The sequence below is a fragment of the Arachis duranensis genome, chromosome 4 (genome assembly GCF_000817695.3).
Source record: "Arachis duranensis cultivar V14167 chromosome 4, aradu.V14167.gnm2.J7QH, whole genome shotgun sequence".
In the NCBI taxonomy this organism is placed as follows: domain Eukaryota; kingdom Viridiplantae; phylum Streptophyta; class Magnoliopsida; order Fabales; family Fabaceae; genus Arachis; species Arachis duranensis.
In genome coordinates, this window is record NC_029775.3 from 19,438,591 (window position 1) to 19,450,119 (window position 11,529).

Genomic DNA, 11,529 nt, shown 5'->3' on the forward strand with positions numbered 1-11,529 from the left:
TTTTAACCATCGTCCTGATTCTTTTAATCAAGTAATCCAATAACATAATTTTAGTCCACAGTTTTAAGTATTACTGGTTAACTGCTAGCGAAAAATAATAATAATTCTACTGGTTGTCTAATATTCCTATATTATAATTACTCAAAATGTGTATTATTAAATATGAATCAATTGTCAAAATAGTCCTAAAAATATTATGTATTCGATAATTTTGTTAGAGATATATATAATTATTCATGTGACTTCTATTAGCTAGATTAACCTTTTGAAGAAAACGATTTTGTAATATAGTATTAGAACTTTTATGACCTCAAAAATTATAAGTTTAATTCTTGTTGATTCTAAAAGAAATCATTTTAGTATAAGACCAATAAAAAAAATAACTTTCCATACAAAAAATTTATGCAAATCCAAAAGTCCCTCTTGTATGAGAACATGTGTTAAAGATATATAATAATTTATTTGTCTTCTCTTATCTGCTTAAACTATTAAAAATGAGTAATTTTATTACAAATTTAATAGTAAAAATATGATACACTCTCAAATAGTTGGTATTGAAAGATAAATGGACTAATTTAATTAGTGTGAAACCTATGCAGTACGAACACATCACTAAATTGTCATGTTGGTGTATCAGATACGATGCACAATGATACTTGTTTGATTGACACGCGTGATTCTCGTATTCACAAGTGTCATATCCCCCCAAAAAAAAGTCAGACATAACCCAAAAATAAACTTCTCTGATTTTACAAAAGTAAAATTCTTTCATACAAAGTAAAAACCTTAACTTTTTCCCTTCCAACTAGACCTAGCGTCCCAGCCTCTGTGGCTCTCTACCCAGTGCACATCCTCTCCTCGTTACTGCCACTACTTTTGGTTGTTGCTGTTATACGAGTGTTCCTCCTTCATTCCTGTTACTATACACGTACAAAAGTGCTCCAGTCGTGTGAATCTCAACATTTTCTGATAAAGAAATAAAAGATAAACAAAAAGACAATAATTCAAACTGAATAAAAAGATACATTGAAATTGAAATAGAAATAAAAATGATAGATTGAAATTGAATACAAAGAGAATCACTCTACTCTCTACCCAATTTCTTGACACAACAAGAAAGGGACTCATCAACCTAACTTGTCAATGCCATAGTTTGGGAATTGAATCGAAGGGACTCCTCAATATTCTACGCAATTTTCCGATGCAACAAGAGAGGGACTCCTCAACCTCAATTGTCCACACCATAATTTCATCACGAAATAAAAAAAAGGAGTTTTTAAACCTCTAGATCATTCTATACTATGACTACCCTAGTTTAATTATGAGGTAATTATAACCTCTTATTAGGTTAAAATATAGAACACCCTAAGCCCATAAACATAAGGCCCAATCTAGTAATTAAATAAATAAAATCAAAATATATCAAATTAAATTAAAATATTCTAAAAATATAAACTAATATATTCTCAATAACACTTGAATTCTTCATATCTTGAACATTTGAAGCATGTATCATTCTCCTCTTAAAAAAAGATTCGTCCTCGAAACTTGTAGGTGGAAAAATAGTATATGAAAAGCACAATAATTACAAGGAAGATAATTTCTTTTTCTTCTTTTGTTGTATATATATATTTTTTTCTCCTTTTTTTTTGCACTGTATGCTTTTTTTTTAAACAATAAAATTAACAATGATGACAAAATAATAATGAAACACAAACGGATAATAAGAACACAAGAATTAAAAGAAAAATGCGTCAGACATTGGACTCTTTTTTTATGATAAAAGAAGAACAAATATAGATTAATAAAAATTAATCTAATACCTGAGCTCTAATACCAAATGATAAAGAAATAAAAGATAAACATAAAGACAAGAATTCAAACTGAATAAAAAGATACATTAAAATTGAAATAGAAATAAAAAGGATAGATTGAAATTAAATACAAAGAGAATCTCTCTACTTTCTACCCAATTTCTTAACACAACAAGAAAGGAACTCCTCAACCTAACTTGTCAACGCCATAATTTGGGAATTGAATCAAAGGGACTCCTCAACCTTCTACGCAATTTCCCGATGCAACAAGAGAGAGACGCCTTAACCTCAATTGTCTACACCATGATTTCATCACAAAATAAAAAATGGGCTTTAAACCTCTAAATCATTCTATACTACGACTACCCTAGTTTATGAGGTATTTATAACCTCTTATTAGGTTAAAATATAGAAAATCCTAAGCCCATAAACATAAGGCCCAATCTAGTAATTAAATAAACAAAATAAAAATACATCAAATTAAATTAAAATATTCTAAAAATGTAAACTAATATCTTTTAAATAATACTTGAACTCTTTATATGTTGAACATTTGAAGCACGTATCATTTTCTCCTCATTGTCGCCACTTCTGTTGTGCTTGTCGTTGCTGCTCCCGTAATTACCCGTACTTACTTCCGTGTTCATTGCCCTTTCGGTCGCCGCTTGCCTCCTCGATTTCAAGTAAGAGAGAATACTTATTTTTCTATCGTTTAACTTTTGGTTCTATACTTCTGTTTGCTATGTACTTTTTTTTGTTCTATTTTATTCCGCACTACTATTTGGTTCCATTCACACAAATGCTTAATTAGTCATTTTTCAAGAATCTAATCTACTAATTCCTTTCAAACGGGAAAAAAGTAAGCTACTGTTTCGTGTTAAATTAAATCAACCTCTTTCACAGCCTAAGGGGACAAACGCACTGTACTATAGAATTGTTGATAACCATAGGATTACTATATTAATCATCTAATCTTATATATTATTGTTGTAATATCTTTACTATCAGAATGTCAAGCTTCCGACTGTGCCACTCTGATAGCGAGAATATTACGACGACTTTTATATACTTAATAAAATAGGAGTCTTTAACTCGAAACCAAATCACTATTTTCTTTAAAAAACAGAAAGTTCTTCTTCTTGAAAACGAACATGCATATAAAGATATACAAACACTTCTTACACAAGTAACTTATAAATATTATATAAATACAAAATACACAACTCCTATCCCTCTTACACAATTATAATGACAAAGGCAAGGAAAAAACTATGACTAATATATATACAAACAGAAACAGTACAGCTAAGGACTTAGCAAAAACTTCATCAGCTTTCTCGTCCATCCTGAAAAGAGAAGTCTATAGGCAGATGAGAACATCGTCCTCGTAGGTTCTCAGTAGAGGGTTTAAGAATTGTCATAAGAGAATATGTATAAAAAGAACAATGAATTTTCTCAAAACCAACAATTTATTATTCAAAACCCGAATTCATATTTCAATTTATAAGAGATTCAATCAAACATAATCTCCAAAAGATTTCACCACATACCACAAGCCATTCTAGCCAGACTTGCCGATAATTCAACTAATTATGGTCTTCGTCCCAAATCATAAACATACAACGGCCTCCGGCCCAACATATAAGTAAACCACAGCCTCGGGCCCAACATATAAACAAACCACGGCCTCCGGCCCAACATATAAGCAAACCACCACCATAATTCTGAACCAGTAGTCATAATCACAAATAATGAAGTTCATACACAATCAAGAATAGTTACAGCAAGTATGACAATTAGTAGTGAACAGAAATATTCACATAGACAAACCAAATACAATATATACACCCAAACAATGTCACATAAATGCATATGATGCATGCTTGTCCTACTAGCTATGAGCTCACGTGTCGGTTAAATTGCTAGAACCCGACACATTTGGTAGCTAACCTGAACATCGTCTCTAAATTGTGCATCCCCAGGAGGAACACAAACGAAAGAGAGTGCCTTTCCACATCGTAGGAGTGTGTCTTTCCACATTCTCCTGGAGGAATTACGAAGGAGAGTGCCTTTCCACATCGAAGGAGTGTGCCTCTACCTTGCAACCAGAGAGAGATGTGAAAAAAAAATACGAAAGAGAGTGTATTTCTACCTTCCCCACATTCATACCACGACAAGAGAGGGAATCATTCATCCTCAACTTGTCAAATCCGTGAGCGGGACAAAACCACCATCCTCACAAGATCAATCATACTCACATTTCAATCTCAAACATGCAAGCGGGATAAGATCACAGTCCTTACCAATCACATTTCGATAATATTCACAATAAATTATGCTCAAAATCATAATCAAATTCAATTCATAATCACTTTATAGGCTAATGAGCCAACTTCCATAATTCTCCATTTCAATTTCATTCTTAAGTTCAAAACATTTCCACTTTCTTTACAACACACTATTCAACACCTTTTTCTCAAATCCTTTTCCTGTAAAACCAATACCACTTCTTTATGACATTTTCCAAAACCTTCAAAATAATTCCACTTAAAAGCGATTCTTCTTTTAACACTCAATCCTCACTTAACCGAAAATTTTTAAACTACTTCAAACCATTTCAAGATTCAAACCTCTCTCAAAAGTCAAACAAAAATTATTTATTAATTAAACTCCTCAACAAGGCCTTTAGACTTTAGGGGAGTGACAACCAATCTCATCTTTTTTAAACAAACTTACAAAACTTTCTCAAGAATTAAAATCTCAATTCAAAGTATCCTCACTGTCTCCAACCGTCGTCAAAATTAAATGAGTTAATAATCATAAACCAATTTCAAAACTATTTCAAGATTTAAAACTTTTTCAACTAGGTTTGAAGTCATACCAGTTAAAAATTAAAAATCCTAATTGAAAATCCCAAAAGCATTTATCCTCAAATTCATTACTTTAATTACTCTAAAAGCTTTAAAAGTACTTAAGACATATCTCTTTTGATAAAATTAATCAAACCAAACTCATTTTTTCCTTTAACCAAAACTTCCAATCCATTTTCAAAACCATATCCAAAACTCCCGAAACTCTTCAACACAGAATGCTTCAATTGAATAAATCAATTTCAACTTTTTTCATAATTAACCAAAACCCAAAATAGTTAAATTATCATTATTAAATTTTACTTAAATGCTTATAAAAATTTTGACAGTATCTCCCCTAAAACTCGGATTTTGCCATCCTTCTTGGGTCCCATCCAAACCATTTTCTCAACCCTTTCCAACGGGTTCAAAATGAAATCATTTCCCAACACAACTCATTTCCAAATATCAAACCATTTTTTATGTCAAACCATTTCGAAATCAAACCAATTTCAATATGAAGTCATTTTCAATTTCAAACTAATTCTGATATTAAATCATTTTCAATAAATCAGGAAAACAAATCCAACAAAATCAATCAACAACCAAAATATCCAACCTCCTCAATCAATCAATAAATCAGAATTCTCAGTTCCACAATAAATACAGCATTGTCAAGCGATCACTTCAACATGAACCAATTAAACATTCTAAATCAATTTATGAATCAATTAAGCAAACAATTAAATCCATCCAAAGCAACTCAATTCAATCCATAAGACTCACGTAATCATAATATATATATTTTTCATTGATATCGACTTGTAATAATTCTTGTAAATAAAAACAAGTTTTAAGAAAAAGCCCTTACCTTGATCGCAACTTAACTACGAGACAAAATCATTCATCTCCCAGCCCGCAGCAGCGGCAGCCGCAACCACAGCTCCATATCGCTCCCGCAACAACAACATCAATTCCAAATGCGATATGCAAGAATTGAAACTCAACCCCATGGCAATAATGCCGCAAAAATCCCAACAACATATAACGGAATAACTATTAAAAAGATTTTTCGGAGCAAAAGCAACTTACTGAAATTAAGAGGAATAAGAAAATGGAGCGCAACAACTCCAGTGACCCTCACTAGCAAGGACAGAATCGGCGTGAACCAGAAACCACTTAGAATAAAGCTTACACAGGAGATTTCAACCGAGCTAGAACCAAACAGCAGGGGAAGCTTGCAGCGGTAGCGCCGGCGGCATCAGCGGCAACTGGGTGCATAGCGGCGACAAGAACCCGTCCTCTTCCTCACGTTCTGCTCATTCTCTCCTCGGCTCCTCTCCACGGTGAACCATGTGCAGCGGCAACCACGGCAGCAGTGGAAAGAGCGATGGCCATGGTAGCAGCAAGGCGCAACGGCGGAAACAGCCACTGACAATAGCGGTGGTGATGAGACAAAACTCCACTTGCTCGCATTTTCAATGGTAGCAACTCCCTCTCACTTGCGCGAGTTCCTCGGTGATAGTGATAGCAGATTGACGGCGTCACGGTAAGCTTTGGCGACAACATCAGCATCGGCGATGACAACGAAGCTGCAACAGCAGTGTCTCCTCTCCCTCGCAAGCTCTCTCTTCTATTATGTGCGGTTGAGTCTCTTTCAACACTTGCCTCTCACCCCACAACGACGGCGACAACGATGGCAGTGATACCTACCGGCGCTATCTATCTTCTTCTTCTGATTTTCCTCTACGTGCATGGTGGAGCTGTGTGTGTGTTGTGCGGCGGCTGAGAGTGGGAAAAGTGAGTGGGTGTGAAGAAGTTAGGGTTTTGTTTGGGCTAAATTAGGGTTTGGATAGTTTTAGTTGTAAACTCCGGGTAATTAGTAAATAATTAACTGATAAATTAATTATTATTTAAAGAAATTAGAAAATTAAATTTTATAGTTTAAAGAAGTAGACATAATTATGAATGTTGACACTAATTTTAAAAAATTTGGCCCAAAATTGGGCCAAACTGAGCAAACCGAACCCATAACATGCCCAATGCCCAACCCAAGCCCACAATTAATAAGAGCCTCAGCTCTTCTTCCCTTGTTCATAATGAAACACGTTGGGAAATTGATGAAGGGAGAAAAAGGGAATCAAAACCCTTGTTCTAATTTTAATTCCACTTATCTTTCAATGCGAAGCTCCGATTGATGAGCCATCAGCAGCTATGCGTTCATCTCGAAATTCTATACAAAGTCCACTAACCAATTTGGTAAGGAATTCACTTTTTCTTATCCAATTCTTCCCTCTTCAATTTCGAATTTAAGGAATTTTGGTATTGAAGATTATGTGGTTTTGATGTTTTAGAATCGAATTAGCTTGCGAGAATTGTTGGATTTTGTTCACTTGAACCGTGGGTAAGGTAAGAAACTCCTAATTCTTGGTGGATTTTCAATTTAGTGAACTCTATATTGATTGTAGTGATAATATATGATATTATATGAAATTTGGATATTGGTTGGAGTTAATTAATGAGGTGGAGCAAGTGACGCAGAGTTGAACTTATTGGATTGAAAATTGGAGTTTGGAGTTTGTGGTGAGAAGGACTTTTGAGGTGCTTTGTGGCTTTATGAGTAATCGGTCAAGGTATGGTTTTGGTTTCTCATAGATAATATATAATGTCTTGTGAAAACTTAGGCTAGATGATCATAGGATAAGTTGTGTGATATGGAAGATTAAGGATTAGTGACTTGTTGTTTGTATTGTTGAGTTGAGTGGTTGGATTGTATGTTGAATGTATATAAATGTGTGTTATATGATTGGATATGATGAGGATTGTTGATGGCACAAAATGTGATGTATGGCAATTGTGATAATGAATATTGGTGAGATTTGGGCCCAAGGTCGTGACCGGCAAGTCTGGGTAAGTATAACGAATTAAGATTGGCATGGTTTGCATGTTGTATGTTGAGGCATGGATATGATGTATGTGAATGTGAGTGGTGTTGATTTAGTTGAGGTATTATAGAAAATATGTCTGGAAATTGTGGTATATAGTGGGGGTTTTGGAAGTTAGTATGTTGTGAGATGAATGTTATGGAGTGAATGAAAAGTGTTTAGGTATGTTTTAAATATCGTTGGTTTGAGTTGGAACTTGAAGCTTTGGTTTTTGACATGGAAAATTGTAAAAATAGGGGTTTGAGATTTTTATGCAAAACTTGGTTTTTGGCTGAACTTCGGCGAGGCATAACTTGGCTTCCGGACCCTTGATTTCTCTCAAACTTGGTTTATATGAAAATTGGGTCCGTAAAGTTTACGTCGTTTGAAGAACGGATAAAAAATAATTTTTAACAAAAAAAGTTATGCGCGTCGAAAGTTGGATGTGAAAAATGTGAATTATGCACTATTAGCAGCTTTTTAAGGAAAATGAAGGGGGCGCGTATGCGGAAGTGTGGCTGACTACATGGCCATCCGCCTCTGTCCAGTGCACTCGCATACGCTGGCAAAGGTTGCGTACGCAGCCTGGGAAAATGAGGCACGCACGTACACATGACATGGTTCCCGTACGTGGGACCCTATTTTTTAGCAACTTGAGTTTTGTGATTTAAACATGATTTCGAACCTCTAAACCTCTATTTTTACTCTCTAAGATCCTAAAGCAAAATTCTAAATCATAGTGAGGGGGTTTAAGCCTTGAGAGGGTGGTAACTTGAGAGTGAAGAAAGTTTGAATTAATGAATTGTGGTTGAGGAAGCATAGAATCAATGAGGAAGTATGAATGATGACAGAATTGATAATGATGAGGTTTGACTTGTGATTGTGAATGGAATCTGAGTATGGCCGGATTTGGCTGAGATGACAAGGTTTAGGTGTGATCCCGCTTGCACGTTACCTCAAAAATTGTGCTAGCGCTAACATCAGGCAAGGACGGAGGTTTCATCCCGTTTTGCTTGTGGTTGCAGTGTCGTGACGGGAACAGAGGTTTTATCCTGCTCGTAGTGAGGACGAGGTTTCATCTGGCTCACGAGGTTGGCAAGTTGAGGATGGAGGATTCCCTTTCTGTCGTGATGTGGATGTGGGAAAGGTAGAAAGACACTCTCCTTCGCATAGTTGTTAAAACTGGTGAACTGGATCCTATACCGGTCCGGTCCGATAATTGAAACACATAAGGTAAAAAATCGGTCAAACCCAAAGTGAACCGATAGAAACCAATCAAACTCAATAAAGACCGGTCCGACCGAACCGGTTGAGATATAAAATTTTCTCAAAATGAGAGAGTTGGGGTTCGAACCCCTCCTTAAGGAGAGAAATGATAATCATAACCCTTAGGCTATCTTGATTCTTATTTATATATGTGCAAATTAAAATACATAGGCTGTGTTTGTTTTTGTAGACAGGGCAGGACATGATACTCAAAGACACCAAAAATTACTTTTTATGTGTTGTGTTTGGATACAATGGACAAGACACTAATATAATGTCTAGTATTATATTTGGATAAATATAAACAAGATTAAAATATAATATAAAATTACTAAAATAGACCTATCTAATAAAATGGATAGAATTTTTTACAAGATAATAAAAAGGGATAATAAGAGAATAATGAAAAATAATTATGGATAAAACAGGAAAAAAAATTTCATTAAAAATCCCGTGTCCACGTTCCTATTCATCCGTGTCCTTCATTTAGAAGTGGACACAAAAATAAAAAATATGTCCCAGAGACATTGTGTCCAGTGTCCATGTCTCTCTATCCAAATACGTTTTACATATGTATTGTTCATGTCTCTGTGTCCTGTCCACAGAAATAAACGCAGCCATATAGATATCTTTCAGCAAATAATTTACTTCTATTTAATTTATTTTAATTTTAGTTATAAACTCACTCATTCTTAAATTAATTATATTTATTTTAATAAAAACAAAATAAAAATATTTATGATAGAGTAAAATTAACAAAATATTTATTGTTCCTGTTCCATGTTGTTTTAAAATAGTTAGATATTTTTAAAACGTTAATGAAAATATGTATTTTAAATTTAAAATTTAAAATTTTGACTACGTTTTATTTTTTATTTACATATGACCGGGTCAACCGGTTCAACCAGTGACCCACCAGTTGAACCAATGATCCAGTGACCCAGTAACTTGACCGATTCGATTACCGGTTCGGTTCTGACAACTATGCTCCTTCGTATTGTTTTCTCCCACATTCTTCTTTGGCTGCATGGTGCGTGGAAAGGCACATTCCTTCGATGTGAAAAGGCACACTCCTTCGTGATACCTCTAGGAGAAGGTGGAAAGACACTATCCTTCGTTAAAGTTCCTCCTGGGGATGCACAACCTAGAGACAAATATCCGAGTTAACTACTGGATGTGTCGGGTTCTGACAGTTTAACCGACACGTGAGCTCACGGTCAGTAGGATAGACATACATCATATGCATATGTGTGTTTTGTTTGATTGTGTATTTAATTGGGCTTGCCTATGTGATTATTATGCTTACATGCTATATTTGTTACCTACTGTATCTGTATCCTACTTGTGTCTGCTTTTTCTATATTACTTGTTTGTGTACCGGAGTTTTAGAGAATTGGAGGATATGGAGAAAATTGAGGGATTAAGTCAGAATTGAGTTAGAATTAAGAGCCTTAGACAATGTATCCTGCTTATGGCTTTTTGTTTAGTTTTTAAGTTTTAAACCTGAGTGTCGAAGTTCTAAGATTACCTCTCGCTTTTCTGAGGCCTTATATATTATGTATGTGGGTACCACTATCATGTTGAAAACCTCTGGTTCTCATTTTATATAGTGTTGTTATGTTTCAGATGTAGGTCGAGAGGCACCTCGCTAGACGTTTGGATTTACTCTACAGCGAAGTGGGACCTTTGGATGTAGTATTTTGCTATGTTTAGATACATTTATATGTATAGAACTCTTCCTGTATATATGTTTTACTTTTGTGTCTCATAGAGGCTTTTGATGGAGACATAGGGTTTGTTTTGAGTATTTTGGATCTTGGGATTGTATATATTTATGTAAATATTCTCCGGCCAGCCTTAACTTCGCAGGTTGAGCCCGGAGCTTGAATATTTTGTATCCTTGACACTCCACTCTTATTATACATATGTATCTTTACTTTTTTTGTACGCAAGTTTCTGTTTATGTGAGCATTGCGCTTCTTGTTTTGTGACTTTTGTTTAATCTTTCCTTCAAAAGCTCCTCGGTATAAATTCCTTTCAACTATTATTTTATATATATATTTTTTATTATTTTAGAGGTCGTAATACTATACCCCCTCTGCTTTACGATTTAAGTGTGAAGTTCTATGTGGTAGAGTGTTATATTAGTAATTTTAATAAAATTAGGAGTAATATAATAGTTGAAAACCAATTTTAACTCAACAAAATTATCTTTAAAGAAAATATTATTTATTCGTCAAATTACAATTTATTTTTAAATAAATACTCTAATTCAAGAATTATATATAATAAAATTAATTTTTTTAATTTATAGAATAAAGTTAAAAATCTAAATATTCAAATTAAAGCATATAAAATTTTTATTATTTTTAATTACTAAAATTTTAAATTCTAAATAAGAAAAACTTCTATTATTAAAAAAAATTCTAAGTACTAATTAATTTAAACTCAAATTATTAAAAAAAAATTAGGTTCTGAGTATCGCAATAAAAAGTTTAAAAAAAAAATAAAATCTTAAACAAATATAATAAATCATAAATAATTTATTATTTGAATTCCAAAAACTCGAGATTTTACATATTAGGTATCCGTTGCCATCGTTACATACTGTATATATCATTTTAATGAAGTAGCTCAATGAGAATCATTACACACTCTTCTCAAATTCAGCAAAGA

At 33.8% G+C, this 11,529-nt stretch overlaps 1 long non-coding RNA gene across 2 annotated transcripts; it reads right to left on the reverse strand.

Moving 5' to 3' along the window:
- Positions 1-2,996: 2,996 nt before the first annotated feature.
- Positions 2,997-6,468, reverse strand: LOC127746752 (uncharacterized). Of its 2 annotated transcripts, none has more exons than XR_008008426.1 (3): positions 5,535-6,468; positions 3,765-3,908; positions 2,997-3,174 (listed from the first exon to the last, which is right to left on the reverse strand). It is a non-coding gene; the product is annotated as an uncharacterized LOC127746752 (long non-coding RNA). The 2 variants fall into 2 exon arrangements; XR_008008425.1 differs by having other exon boundaries at positions 3,765-3,912.
- Between the last annotated feature and the right edge of the window lie 5,061 nt (positions 6,469-11,529).